The 14,328-nt window shown below is 39.6% G+C and overlaps 1 pseudogene; it reads right to left on the bottom strand.

The window, feature by feature from the left end:
- Window positions 1-7,747: 7,747 nt before the first annotated feature.
- Window positions 7,748-13,609, bottom strand: LOC131535515 (trypsin-2-like; annotated as a pseudogene).
- Window positions 13,610-14,328: the final 719 nt, after the last annotated feature.

The raw sequence follows: 14,328 nt of genomic DNA, 5'->3' as shown, positions 1-14,328 counted from the left end.
TGCCCTGGAGTCGTAGAGGAGCCAGAGCTGCATCCATGCATTTGGTGTATGTGCGGGGTGACAAGGCTAGGCCGAACGGAAGAACCCGATACTGGTAAGCTTCGCCCCCGAAAGCGAACCCCAGGCACTTCCTGTGTTGTGGCAATATTTCTATATGAAAATAAGTATCCTTTAGATCGATTGTCACAAACCAATCCTCCGATTGGATGTGAGAAACAATCATCTTGATTGTCAGCATTTTGAACTTGTATGTTCTGAGGTAGCGGTTAAACCTGTGAAGATCTAAAATCGGACGCAACCCCCATCCTTCTTGGGAACGAGAAAATACCAGCTGTAATAGCCTGACTGTCTGTCTGGCAGGGGAACACGTTCTATGGCCCCTTTGTCCAGCAGAGTTTGCAATTCCTGTGTCAACAGATGCACTCGTTCCGGTTTCACGGAAGTGGAGACCACGCCGTTGAAACGAGGAGGACGATGCGCAAACTGAATCCTGTAGCCTCTCTCTACGGTCCTTTGAACCCAGGGGGAGATATTTGGCAGTAGCTTCCACGCTGTCAGCTTCTCCGAAAGGGGCACTAATTTTGAAACTTCGTCTTGTTGGGGGGGATGTTAGATGTTCGGCGTCCTGAAACTTGGCAGAAGGCGACCGAACACTTAACATTACACTGGAGATCGCTGCTCCCCAAAACACCAGTGGCGGTGGAGATTGAACAACGGCCTCCTGAGGGTGCCAGGAGTTCTGTTGGAACTTTTCACGCTCCTCCCGGCGGGGGCACACCCCCGCGGTCCTGGACACGCAAGCCTCAGGTCCTTTTCTTGGAGGAGATGATGCTCCTCAGGTCCGGTCTCAGGAACCGGACCTGGTCTCTTGAGCACGGCGGGGAAGAAACCTCACAAACGCCTCCTCATAGTGTTTTGCCTCCCGAAACCTAGTGGTGACGGTGTTAACGGCATCGCCAAATAGGCCGGAAGGCGAGATAGGGGCATCAAGGAGGAAAGCGCGGTCTTTGTCCTTGATGCCCGTGAGGTTGAGCCACAGATGTCTGCCATAGAACCATGGCAGCCATAGAACGGCCGATGGCACGGAGAGACAAATCTGTGGCCCGGCGAAGTTCTAAAAATGCCTCTTCATCAACTGACCCGCCTGTGCTCAAGTCTTTCAGCAGGTCAGCCTGGTATGCTTGCAAAACCGCCATAGTGTGCAAAGCAGCAACAGCATGACCCGCTGCTTGAAAGGCTTTCCCTTGAAGAAGATGTTACTCTGCATGGCTTGGTGGGGAGAGTTGCTTTCTTTAATGATGATGAGCTCCCAGGAGAGAGATAGCGCGTGAGCGTCTCTTTAATCTGGGGCATCATCATATAGCCCCGTGCCTTTGCATCAACGATAGTCGAGTAGATCGACGTCGATGGCACAAAAACACGGGACGAATATGGTTAGTTCCATGAACGAGTTACCGAAGGTCAGGTCGCTTCAACAACCGGTCGAACAAAGAATGTTCTCATTAGCGTTATTGAAACGCAGCATCGAGAGTAGCTTTTGATAGGGAACTTAAATATTAGAAACTTTTGACACACACAAAAAGAGTCCCAGTAAAACATAAAAACCAACGTGTGTGTGTGTGTGTGTGTGCGCGTGTTTAAAAAACTAAAATTATTAAAAATAGTAAATGAAAAGTTGTAGTTAGTTGATATTGTACCTGGCATGAATCATCAGCCGTGCTCAACCTGATATATCATATACACACAGTCATTCAAAACATAAAGCTCTTCTTTCATGAGCTCCTATGTACATTTATATACAATGCTGAAAGTAATTGGCAGAGAGATTAAAAATTCCATGAAAAATTCATGGTAAACATGAACGCAAGATTGAAAACAAACTTTGTTTTTTTTTGTTTTTGTTTTTAACTGTAAGCATTTGTGGTTCTGAATACAATATTACACAGTAAGAAAGAACTTTGTCACTTTGGTGCATTTCTCGAATTATCCTTACTGTAATACTGGCAAAGAAGTATGTGCATTTCTCAAAACAATTTGTGCAAACAGCACCACACAATGGATTACCTGCAAAAGCCTGTAACTTGCTCAAAATCTTTAGTTCATCTCTCAAAAGTAAGTATTTATGTCAATGAACATATTAGTGCCATCAGAACAAAAAGTCCTTGTTTCATTGTTCACAAACAAGATAGTCAAAATGCTTAGTCATGTTGTCAATATAACACTGCACTCTGTTAGTATTACCTGCTGTAAACTATGACAACAGTTTGGATGACAGTTACTGTATTGAAATGCAGAAGGCTGCACTTCTTATGAACGCCATATATCCATTTCAAAAGTACAAATTTACACTACTGTATGTGTGATATAGATTGAAAGAGACTGGATCGAATTCACAGTTACACTTTTACTAGTGGTCTGACTTGCACAGAGAACTATATAATACATTTTGAGCAACATGACATTAGCAACTGATAATGTAGGAAACCGCTGACAATCAGTTGCATGAATGTACCAAAGCAATCACAACTTGTTCAAAAGAATGAGAAACTGCTTTGATGATGTGCACAAGTGACTAGATGATGTGGAGGCTGAACAAAGTAGTTTTAAGAATTTCATTTTTGATCTGAGAAATGCATCAAAGCGACGAAGCAAGAAAAACTGTATAGGCCTATTCCAAAGCCATGATTGGTTGGTGTTAAATAAAGCAATGAGTGTTTGTGCATGTGAGGAGTTAGTGTGAAGCACTGATGAATTAGTGTGGCATTTTAAATGGTTGTTTTTGAAAAAGGAAATCAAAATACTTCCTGTTAGATTTGTATGTGTCACATAGAGAATTGTGTGTTGTGTTTTGCATAAAGTGTTTTCTGAAATTGAAAACTGAGTGAAATGCCGAGAATTAGTGTAAGGTTTTGCAGATTTGGTGTGTGGTTCTGCTGTTTGAGTGTCAGGTTTCAGAAATTGTGTGACAAGTAAAGATTTTGTGTGTAAGCAGTTGAAAAAAACTGTAAGTGTAACTGTAACTTTTTTTTTTACAGTGTAGATACTAGTCTGTGTTTCAATTCATATCAATATTTTACACTTAATGTCATTTCAAACTGTATGACTGTATGGTGATATTTGGAATCATGCGCTATAGTCACTCTGAATCACTACCCTTTTCATGAACTCTCATGAACGCTCAAAGAAGAGCTGGATTTCAAGATTTTCAAGATCTTTTCATAAAATCCTTTATGGTGCATTTTTGTAACTTGTTAGATCCATTCCTCTTTCACTTGCATTATTAAAAGAGTGGTCAGAATATTTTTCACAAATTCACCTTTTCATTTTCCATATGAAAAGAAATACGGGTTTGCAAAGACATGAGGGTGCATGCACTGTCAGAAAAACAAATGATATATTTATTTGTACAGATTTGAACATTAACCGTTTTACTCGATTGCAAACACACTGTAACTGATTCATTTAGCCTAATTTTCCAAACCATTCATACAGTTCTTGAAACAAAGACACGTTTCTCAAAACCTTTAACACATTTCACCTGTTTTCACACATGCCCCAATTTGCTCAGTGTTTTCTGCAAAACTCTACATAAGAACGGCATCATTTTGCACAGGTTTATCCATGTTCTCATTTAGAAAACACAAACACACAATATAACTACCTCAAGAATCACAAAATGAACACAAATAGCACACATTTACCCATGTGTGAACTTTCAGTAGCAAAACTTATGGCACAGCAGTCAGAATCTCAGGATGATATGAACAAGAGCACAGGTGATTATGTGTTTTGGAAAATGAATCCTGGTAGTGGGAGACAAAGAGGAATAGGAGGAGAAAAGAAAAATGAAAGGGACTAGGTCAAAGGTCATGTGTTGCTGATGAACTATAAAGCACTATACACTGTAAAAAAAAAAAAGAAGAAAGTTGAGCGAACTTAAAAAAAATAGTTTTACCAGCTTTAGCAGATTTTTTTATTTTTTTTAAACTTATTTTTGTGGGAGATTCTCACATTTTTGTTGTATAAACTTAAAACGACAAGTTGAGAAAACTCAAAAATCTGCTGAAGCTGGTTGCCTTAAAATTTTAACTTTTTTTTACAGTGTAGTTGAGCATGTTCTTCTGCATGGAATGAGCATGAGGAAAGCTGCCCGCAGGATCTTCTACAGGGTTTTTACACTACTTACACATTACAATTACAGTACATACTAGCAGTACTTCAGATGAGAGAGCTTTCACTATTCTTTGTACTGTAAATACTGTAGCACACACCCTCAAACTCGTAACTGTTGAATTGATTTGTAGCCAAGTACTTCTTACTGTAAATGCATTTGTGCAGAACTGAGAGTCGACTGTCTAGGGGAGGCAGAGAAAGTCTTTTCTCAGAAGACTAAGAAACTGATATAGTATAACAAATAAGGATATTACCAATACTGTAATGCAACTTGGAAGAGGATGCAGTATTTGTTTGTTTTTTTGTTTGTTTGTTTATTGCTCTACAGTAACTGACAGTATATTCCAATGTGTTTACTGTATATTCTGTTGTTTGGTTTTTGTATTTTTTTCTTCTAGTGCTTTTCATCTACTGTAAGATAACTTTACAGTAGTGTAATGGAAGTAAACGTTTCTTAATGTTTATTGCTGAATTTTACTGTATCTGCACCGCTCTATTTATGTCGTATACTGTAACAGACATTGACTAGCAAAAGGATTCCTTTTTCCCAAAAGGAGGTTTTTGTAACAGTATTTTGAATTGATCTCACTGGTGTTCTCTAGACAGTGAAGTAGTGTGTGTATTTGACAGCTTTGTGTGTCAAAAGTTTGTGAGGTCAAAGATTAGATTCTGACAAAAGAGAACGTGTTTTTGACTAAAATGTTTGACTTTGACCTGGAAGATTGAAGTTTGCACAAGTTGGTGTGTAGTTTTGAGATTGTGTTTATAGTTGTGAGAAAATGGTGAATTGTTTCATGAACTGTGTGTTAGCAATTCAGAAAAACTGTAAGAACATACTGTAGGCCTACCGGTGACAATGCTGAGCTCACAACATAGAATATCTGTACATGAAAATTGTGTTTTTGTGATTGTAGACTCAAAAACACCTCTTAAATGCCCATTAAAAAAAAAAAAACACAAAAAAAACAGCCAATTTAATTGTAGCATTGTTCTTATTATCAAAAGGTTTTTCATAATAAATAATTATGCTGGAGTTTAATAATGTAATATAGGATAGACTGAACCATTCATCAGTCAAGCATAGAAAAATAACTAATTCCATTTAGTTACTAATTAATAATGATATTGCACTTTACTATTCTGGGTTTTTAACAAAAAGGTAACATTAATTTCAGGTATTGCAAAGAAAATAATAGAAGTTAACTAATAAAAAGTTGTTCCATCATCTTGTGGCGAATAGGCCTACATAATTTAAACCAAAATATAACTTTATTGTATTTTACTGCAAGGTTAAAATAAGGTTATCAAACAAGAACTTGTCTGTTATTTGTTTCAGCGTCATATCAGATTTTACCTGCTATGTGAAGTATGACTCCTGCAAAACACACAGCTTGACACAACGTCATCCTCATGTTATTGTCTGTGTAATGTTTGCTGTTTCCTTCAGTGAGAAATGTCTAATGACGAGTAAAGCAAGTGCTGCCGCATTCAGCAGGACCCTGTTTAGTCTACCTCTGACACACCTTGTTTTATCTTCTAGCCTGCTGCCGGTGTTTTTAGTACACACCCTGCTCATCTTTGTGTGGATGCCTCTCTAATGCTTCTAATATGAAAAGAAAAAGGAATATATATAATCCATTTATATATATATATATATATATATATATATATATATATATAAATGAAACTTTTGAGATGAAATTTTGATGAAATAAAAAATGAAAACAAATTTAATGTTTTTTTTGTTTGTTTTTTTACATCAGGTTTTTATGGCTCATATGATACAGGAGAATGTGGAATTCAAATTTGATTAGAAAAAAAAAACGGTTTTATTCAGAGGCCTAAACTGAGCAAAAATGTGCAATTTGGTACAGTTGCTAATATTTATATGGCCAAAAGCAAGATTAAATTCTGCTTAATTCTGCTATATTTATAACAGCACAGCAAACTTCTTATATAAAATGCATATAAATATCAGCTGTCACTCTATATCTCCCAATAATACGACTTAGTAAGATGATGTTTAGATGTTTAGTTTTATGATTAAATATATTTTTATTGTGAGGGGCAAAACAATGCAACAATGATTCAGAGATGAACAAATAAACATGCCTCAAAGGTTAGATGTGTTATATTTGATACTCACATTTGAACATGATTATAATGTTCATATGGTTAATCAATACCATGCAAGTGCAGTAATAGTCTATGTAATATAATGTTTACATTTAATACAAGTTTACATGATTGGTCTCTCTTGTCTACTATTGTAAAGGACATAAAGAAGATAAATTAATTAGAGTCACCCAGAGCAATATAAATGTAATAGGGCTGACGAGACGTGAGACGTGCGGATCCAAGTGCAAGCTTTTATTTACAGGCATGGTCATAAATACAGGCAGGGTCGATCAATGGCAAACAGGTATAACATGGGCGAGACAAGGAGTAAACCAAGACAAGTGTGGGTTGAGACAGTATCCAAAGGGGCTAGACAAGAGAGGTAATCCAAGATTTAAGCGATAGTCCAGGCAGGGGAAAACACAGTCCGACAAAGGCAAGGCAAGGCAAGGCAAGGCAAGGCAAGGCAAGGCAAGGCAAGGCAAGGCAAGGCAAACTAACAGGGCTCTGTAGGGCAGCGATAAATGCATACAATACTCGGCCCTGACGGAAGAAAAGTCCAGGGTTAAAATAAGGCATGTGATCAGTGTGTGCGTAGGATCAGGTGTGCGTGTGATTAGTGCAATGAGTGATTGGTGACAGCTGTGATCAGTAATGGATGATGGGAATTGGAGTCCATTGTGATGTGTGGTGTGAAAGTCAATATGATGGCAGGGTGACCTCTTGTGGCAGTCAGACAGAAGAGCAGGCCCAGGACTCGTAACAATAAAGTCATAATTATGAGTTAAACATGGTGGAAATTTGCTCCAATAAATTTGTTGGTATATGGAGTTTATGGAGTAGTCTAAGCCAATTTTTTTCTGTATTTATTCTGTTTAAACTGTGTAAATACAACATAGTAACTAATTCAATGTAATTACATTTTCAATAACCAATATCTCTAACCACAATGGAGACACATATGCTTTAATTACAGCTATTCAGACCCTGAGATGAAGTGTTATTGTAAGTAATATACAACTTTAATACAAAACTGGCTGCAGTGCATTTGCAAAGAAATACAACTAGTCAAAAAAATTATCAGTTCTGACCAAAAGTGAGGACAATAATTAGCTATGCATTATAATTGCAAACATCTTTTATGTCTGATATTTAGTTTTTTTTATTCACTCCCCCCACCACCATGCAAACATTCTGAGAGCAAAAGCTTGTGTGCAATATTATAATGCACTAAAATGTGCTTAGTGTGCAGTATTATAATAAAAAACTAGTAAAACAAAGAAACTCTATAATAAGAGTAGCCTTCCAAGGATAGAACATTTTTAAAAAGATAAAGAATGAATAACAATATAACAAAGGATACAGTTATGCCTAATCTCTACACATATTATAAAACTTGTACAGGACAATTGTCCTCTTAATCACATAACCCTGAGAACCGTAATTCAAACTATTTCTACGAAGAGAGATATAGGGAGCATATGAAAGGAATGATGGAGAATGTGAGAGAAACTGAAACTAAAAGGAGGTTAGGAGAGATTCTGAATCCATTGTTGTTGAATTCGACAAATCCAGGTGGGTTGCTGCCTATGGTAGAGGTGATCCAGTCCTGGTACTGAGAGACTCTGGCGTACACACCGGGATAATTAGGGTCAGCACATTTATTACCAAAACTCACAACGCCGGACTGAATCCACAGAGAGCCATTCCTAGTAACCAATGGACCTCCAGAGTCTCCCTGTTTTGATAAACACAACATTTATATCTCTGAAAATATACAGTTAACGACTGTTAAATCTGACTATTATTATTAGGCTTGTTTGAGATGAGTGTTTTGTAAATTATAAATTTAAAAAAGTTCAGTAAATTGACTGATGTCTTACCTGACATGAATCTTTTCCTCCCTCATTTAACAATCCAGCACAAATCATATTGCTTGTGATGCCTCCTCCATAAGCATCATCACAGTCACTGTTGCTCACAACTGTTATCATCACCTCCTGCAGTATGTTAGGAGACACACCTGTGACACAGATCAGAGGATGATTTTAGTGTCTTTTAATGGCCAGTTACAGTAAATTGTTGAGCTTTACAGTATTGTTGTTTTGCAAGCAAATCTCTCACCTAGTAGAGAATTTACTACCAGCAGCCGCCAGACAGACTGGCCTAATGTAATCAGTGAACGTCACAGAAGAAGAGAGCTGGAGCAGTGCTATGTCGTTGTCATGTCTAGGATTGTTATAGGTAGGATGCTTTATGACAGTCCTTGCTGTCCTGAGAACTTCATTAGGGTTTGATTCCGACTGGCTCTGACGTCCCAGGTAGATCCGAATGGTACCCAGGGAACTGTGCATAGGGAAAGTCAGTTTTAATCCCGCTATTATCAGTTTATAATAGTGTCTTGAGTTGTATTTAAGTTTCAAACTTCATACCCCTGGAAGCAGTGAGCTGCAGACAAAACCCAGTCTTTGTTGATTAGATTCCCACCACACAAGCTCTGACTCCCATCAACGGTGATATATGAAGGCTGGCTTGCCACGGCCAAGACCCTGCCTTTGCAGCCTCCCCTCCAACAATATTGTTGTTAAAAGGGGCTTGACCACACACAGATGAGAGGAAAGACAATATGGGAATTTCCAATTCAAAATTCCCCCAAAATATGTGGAATTATTTAAATCTATGACAATTTACCATCTAACTGGCAGAGAGAACCTGGAAGACAGTGACCAAACAATTAGATGAACATGCATGGAGTTGGTGAACTGGTTTGTGTGGCCTGCAACTTTACTCTTTCACCTTTTACATAAATGACATGAACTCACTTTCACATGGATTATAGTGTTTAGGGATTGTAGACAGGTTGTGAATTGATTTAGTTTTCTTGTCCAGTCACCTTTATTTATATAGCGCTTTGTAACTTATATAGCAGTATTTATATAGCAGTGTAACTATAGCAGCAGATGCTTTTTACACTGACAGCATCTCTATGCAAAAAACACAGCGATTTTTGAGTTACTGCTTTAAGTGTTTGTTTTAATGATGGCCATGAATTATAAAATGGTTATCAGGAAATGGCCTGTGAGAGCTATGCTTGATACAGTCTAATCTAAATTACATAATTTAAATCAAATTGATATCTAAAGGGTATTTACTCTACAAAAAGAATCAGGTTTTAACTTTTTTTAAATGGGTCAGTAGTTTGCTATGTACAGTATCACTATGCTTGCGTGAACGATGTGCATACTTTTATTCCAGTTAACATACTTAAATACACCCTATACTCACTGCTTACGTGTGCAGCTGATGTGAAACAGGTCTTACAGCCATTTTCAGGATCTTTTGTTTACCCCAGTGACATATTTAGACTCTTAACTTCTCTACATTACAGTTTTTTAAAATCGCTATGACAATTTTTTCCAATAATTCTAACAATTTTCCTAAACTCTTAACACAGTTAGCACAACATCCGTCTGTGTAGGCTATACAATTAACACATTTCTTGTTGCTTTGACACAAAATGCATACAGTTAACACAAATTTAAAATGCTTGAACTTCTTTTACACACAAGCTCAATTAAGACCAAAACAATGTAATTTTACTGCCAAATTTTCAAATGCTTTCACACTGTATGTCAGAACAGATAACATCATGTTCTAAAGCTAACTTTAACTTTAGGCTTAAGTCAAAGTGAGCAGCTGTTCATATTGTGAATTGAAACACAGATATGTCCCTTGTATTTTATTCCATTGCTAATGAGAAACAGGTGATTGAAGCTATGCAAATATAGAAATTACAGCTGATTCCCATCTAGGAAACACAATTAGGTGTTGAGGTTCTTTCAGTCGCATGACCATATGATATACATTAAAAGAAGACCTCTTTGGGCCGATCTTGTGTGGAAAAGTGCACTCCTGCTTAAATGTGATATTTTGAGCGTGGTCTCATGAAAGTGCGTATAAATAGTATGCCAAATAAAAACAAAAGCTCATGGTATTGATACGGAAAAATGGACTTTGGCGTATATATGATACAAACGTGTTTGGCGTGCATATAAAATGCAGTTTTCACGTGCATATAATACGCATCTATCCCACAACCCTAATCCTACCCATCAATACCACGAGTTTTCATTTTTATTTGGCGTACTATTTATACGCACTTTCATGAGATTGGGTTGGATATTTTAGAAGATCTGCACCAACAGGTGGGCAGACCACTTGCCAATATATGTGATCACATGGAACAATGTGGCATTCCACCATTTCCAGTGCAGTCAGAGCCTGGTTTGACACCCATTCGAGAATGATGTCTCCTTTCCTTGCCCCTTACTCCCCTTTCCTCAACCCCATTGAGAAGTTTTTCTGAGCCTGGAGATGGAAGGTTTTTGACCATCATCCACAGGGTCAAATGTCCCTCCAGGATGCAATGGATGCTGAATGCCAAGACATCACAACTGAACAATACCAGGAAGGATAAGGCATACCAAAAGATTCTTCCCAAAAAGCCTTGCCAGACACGATATCAGGTGTGATATGGATGAGAACATGTGGTCAAATGCAGAAGGACAAATGTTTTTTTATTAATTTTTTTTATTCTTCTTACTTTTTTTGTTTTGTATATTTTGTATTTTCACATAATAAATGACAGCTATATTGCATATTTTTGTTTTTGTTTTCCTGCATTCTTGTTTTCTTTCTTGTCTTTCTAATGTCCTGTTGCAAATAAAGCCTTTACTGCAGCAATTCTGTCTCTGTCTTTCCCCCCTTTCCGCAGCAAAATAAACAAAATACATGCATTTACTAAACCCAACAAAAAAATTATAGAGAGGCTTCAAAAGAAACTGTAGTGTAAAACACAATCTATGATCAATGCAATATACTTGTCTATTAAGGTCAGACCTGACACCTAAAATGCTGCAGTTTCTGTAATTTCATTTGATGTTAGTGTTTTTATGATGTTGTGCTATGATTGACTAAATGTTCCTGTTGGAAGAGAACATGAGTTGGAGTTTTGGATAACTAATTTGATTTTGAGACATGTTTGCATTGTTTAGGTAGATGTAGTGTATTGTTGTAATTTGAAAATTAGTGTTGGAGTTTAGTTTGCAGTTTGTGATTTTGAACATGAAATTAACTGTTTTGTCAATTGTGTGTTGGAGGTGTGTTGGTGCGTTAAGAGTTTAGGAAAATTGTTAGAAGTATTGGAAAAAAATGTCATAACGATTGTAAAACTGTAATTTAATTAATATTATCAAATTTAATACATTTGACATATACCCATTCAACACTCTTAAAAACAAAGTTTCTTTATCATGTTGGCTCGGCAAAGGGCTAAACTCTGTTTTTTGTGTAACTGAAAGCCTTGCGTCAGGTTTCTGAGATCGCGAGCTCACTGCAGCGTCCTCATTAACCTGTTAGCGGTCCAGTGTACCGCCAGCGGGACACTCCATGTGTTAGGGGTTAACATCTTTATTTGCACATCTTTTTAAGCCTTGTGAATTAAAACACTCCAGCGAACTCACAGAATACAATTATAAGAACATATTAAGTTGAGTGCATGTGAGCTTTATTTATGTTTCACTGACATCCACCTCGCGTCGCGCCGGGCTCAGCACTCGAATGGACAAAAAGACTACATACAGAAACTACAGGTCCATCTCAATAAATTAGAATGTCGTGGAAAAGTTCATTTATTTCAGTAATTCAACTCAAATTGTGAAACTCGTGTATTAAATAAATTCAATGCACACAGACTGAAGTAGTTTAAGTCTTTGGTTCTTTTAATTGTGATGATTTTGGCTCACATTTAATAAAAACCCACCAATTCACTCGCGCAGATAATTAACGCAGCCAATTCATCATCAGCAATCACACCATCTATCCAATCAGCTCGAGAGAGAACCCCTATAAATAATCAAAGCAGTCTTACCTTCATCAGTTCTAGTCTTTCAGCATTCGGTTCGCTCCTTTGCCATTATATCACAGACCCAATTTTTTCCCATCCAAACAACGTGACCTATACTCAAGATTTTCGGATCCTCTGCAGCAAATCTGCCGGCCCCAGGATCACTCCTCCTCCGCCAGTCAACGCCGAGCCCCAGGCTCCATCGCGCCGCCGCTCTGCTCGACCAGCCACAAGAATCCCCGACACCGAGGTTTAACCTCGCCTCCACTGCCTAACTTCCATCTTCCCCAGCATCCTCGTATCATTCGGCTGCGCCAATAAATTCCTCCGATCGGAAGTGGTGAGTATTTAATCCAGAGGCAAACGCTGATGAATTCCGACGCTCCGTTCTCGCAGAAAACAAACAAACGGGTTTGTACGATCTATTCGTCACCCCACAAATCAGCCAACCTCACTCCTAAATCCACTCCAGCCGCCAAGGCGACTAATAGCTTGAGCAAGCCCCGAACTCGTCTCGCTTGACACCATCATTGTCCCGCACAAAACCCAGCTCTCCGCGAGCGTCGGGTCGCAGAAGCAGGCCTTCAACAAGCCTGGGCCGCGCCCAGTTCTTACCGCAGCAAAGCCTCACTCGCTTCCTGCTTCGGCTCAGCCTTCACCGCGGCTCTTCCGGCCGCAGCGCCGCATGCAGCCGGGCCTCTAACTACCGTTTCTAGACGCAAGCGCGAGGCTGCCTCCACTAGCGGCACAGGTCACCAGTCTTGCCAAACAATGTTCAAGGTAAAAATCGCTAAAGGATTTGTCATTTGTTGTTTTGTTGTTAAATGACGTCGCGACATCATCGGATGTTAATGTCATTACGTAACCACGACGCAAGTGCTGAGAATACACACTGAAATTACTCTTATTTTCTGTCTACTCTTATTAATTGTCTACGTTACCAGCCGATGTGCCGCTCGGCTGGCCAGCTGTTTCAGTATGTTTTCCTTTCTTGTGGTTAAGAGGAAATCGCATGCCTTTTACCATTTATCACTTTTCAAAGGTTTCCAAATAAAAATTTTAAATGGCTACATTTGTTGATAGTTGCTTCGAAAACCAGTAGCTAGGGCAGTCCGAGAAATCGTTAGGTTGGCAACGCTGCAGACTACCCCGACATTTCAGCATGTCCTGCCAAAGTCACAAACCACTCCCCTGTTTTCTGCAGCTGACAACCCCCTTTTCCTTTTCAGTGACCTCCAGCTTCCTTAGCAGACGCTAGCGTGAGGCTGCCTCCGCTAGTGGCGAAGACCCATCCATATCAAAGAATCTCACCGAACCCTCATCAGCAGACCCTTTCAACGCCAGTCCATCCCTGTCCACTCGAACCTCGGACCCACCATAGCCATCCTCTCTAACACCACGAAATCCACCCATAGTGGCTCACTCCACTCCAACCATCCCAGCAACACCCCGCTCCTGCAGGAGACTTATCTGATTCTTCTCCTTGCCGCAGCAGTACTCGATTCCGCAGAAGCCGCCTTCTCTTTTTAGATGCTGTAGCAGCGACTGCTCCCCCAGAAGCCTCCTCTTTTCAGATGCCTCCGCAGTGACTGCTCCCGCAGTTGTGACCATTTCCACAGAAGCCTCCTCCTCTTTTCAGGTACCGTAGCAGTAACTGCTCCTGCAGGAGCTTGCATCTGTATTTCCCTACTGCCATAGCAGAGCACGCTTCCGCAGAAGCCTCCTCCTCTTTTCAGATGCCGTAGCAGTGATTGCTCCCGCAGGAGCCTTTTCTATATTCCTCCACTGCCGCAGCAGTGTCTGCTCCCGCTGGAGCCCTATCTGTACTTTCCCACTGCCGCAGCAGTGACTGCTCCCACAGAAGCCTTCTCTTTTCAGATACCGTAGCCGTGACCATTTCCACAGAAGCCTCCTCCTCTTTTCAGGTACCGTAGCAGTAACTGCTCCCGCAGGAGCTTGCATCTGTATTTCCCTACTGCTGTAGCAGAGCACGCTCCCTCAGAAGCCTCCTTCTCTTTTCAGATGCCGTAGCAGTGATTGCTCCCGCAGGAGCCTTTTCTATATTCCTCCACTGCCGCAGCTGTGTCTGCTCCCACTGGAGCCCTATCTGTATTTACCCACTGCCGCAGCAG

The sequence above is a fragment of the Onychostoma macrolepis genome, chromosome 03 (genome assembly GCF_012432095.1).
Source record: "Onychostoma macrolepis isolate SWU-2019 chromosome 03, ASM1243209v1, whole genome shotgun sequence".
Lineage (NCBI taxonomy): Eukaryota > Metazoa > Chordata > Actinopteri > Cypriniformes > Cyprinidae > Onychostoma > Onychostoma macrolepis.
This window is presented reverse-complemented; position numbering and strand designations above follow the sequence as displayed.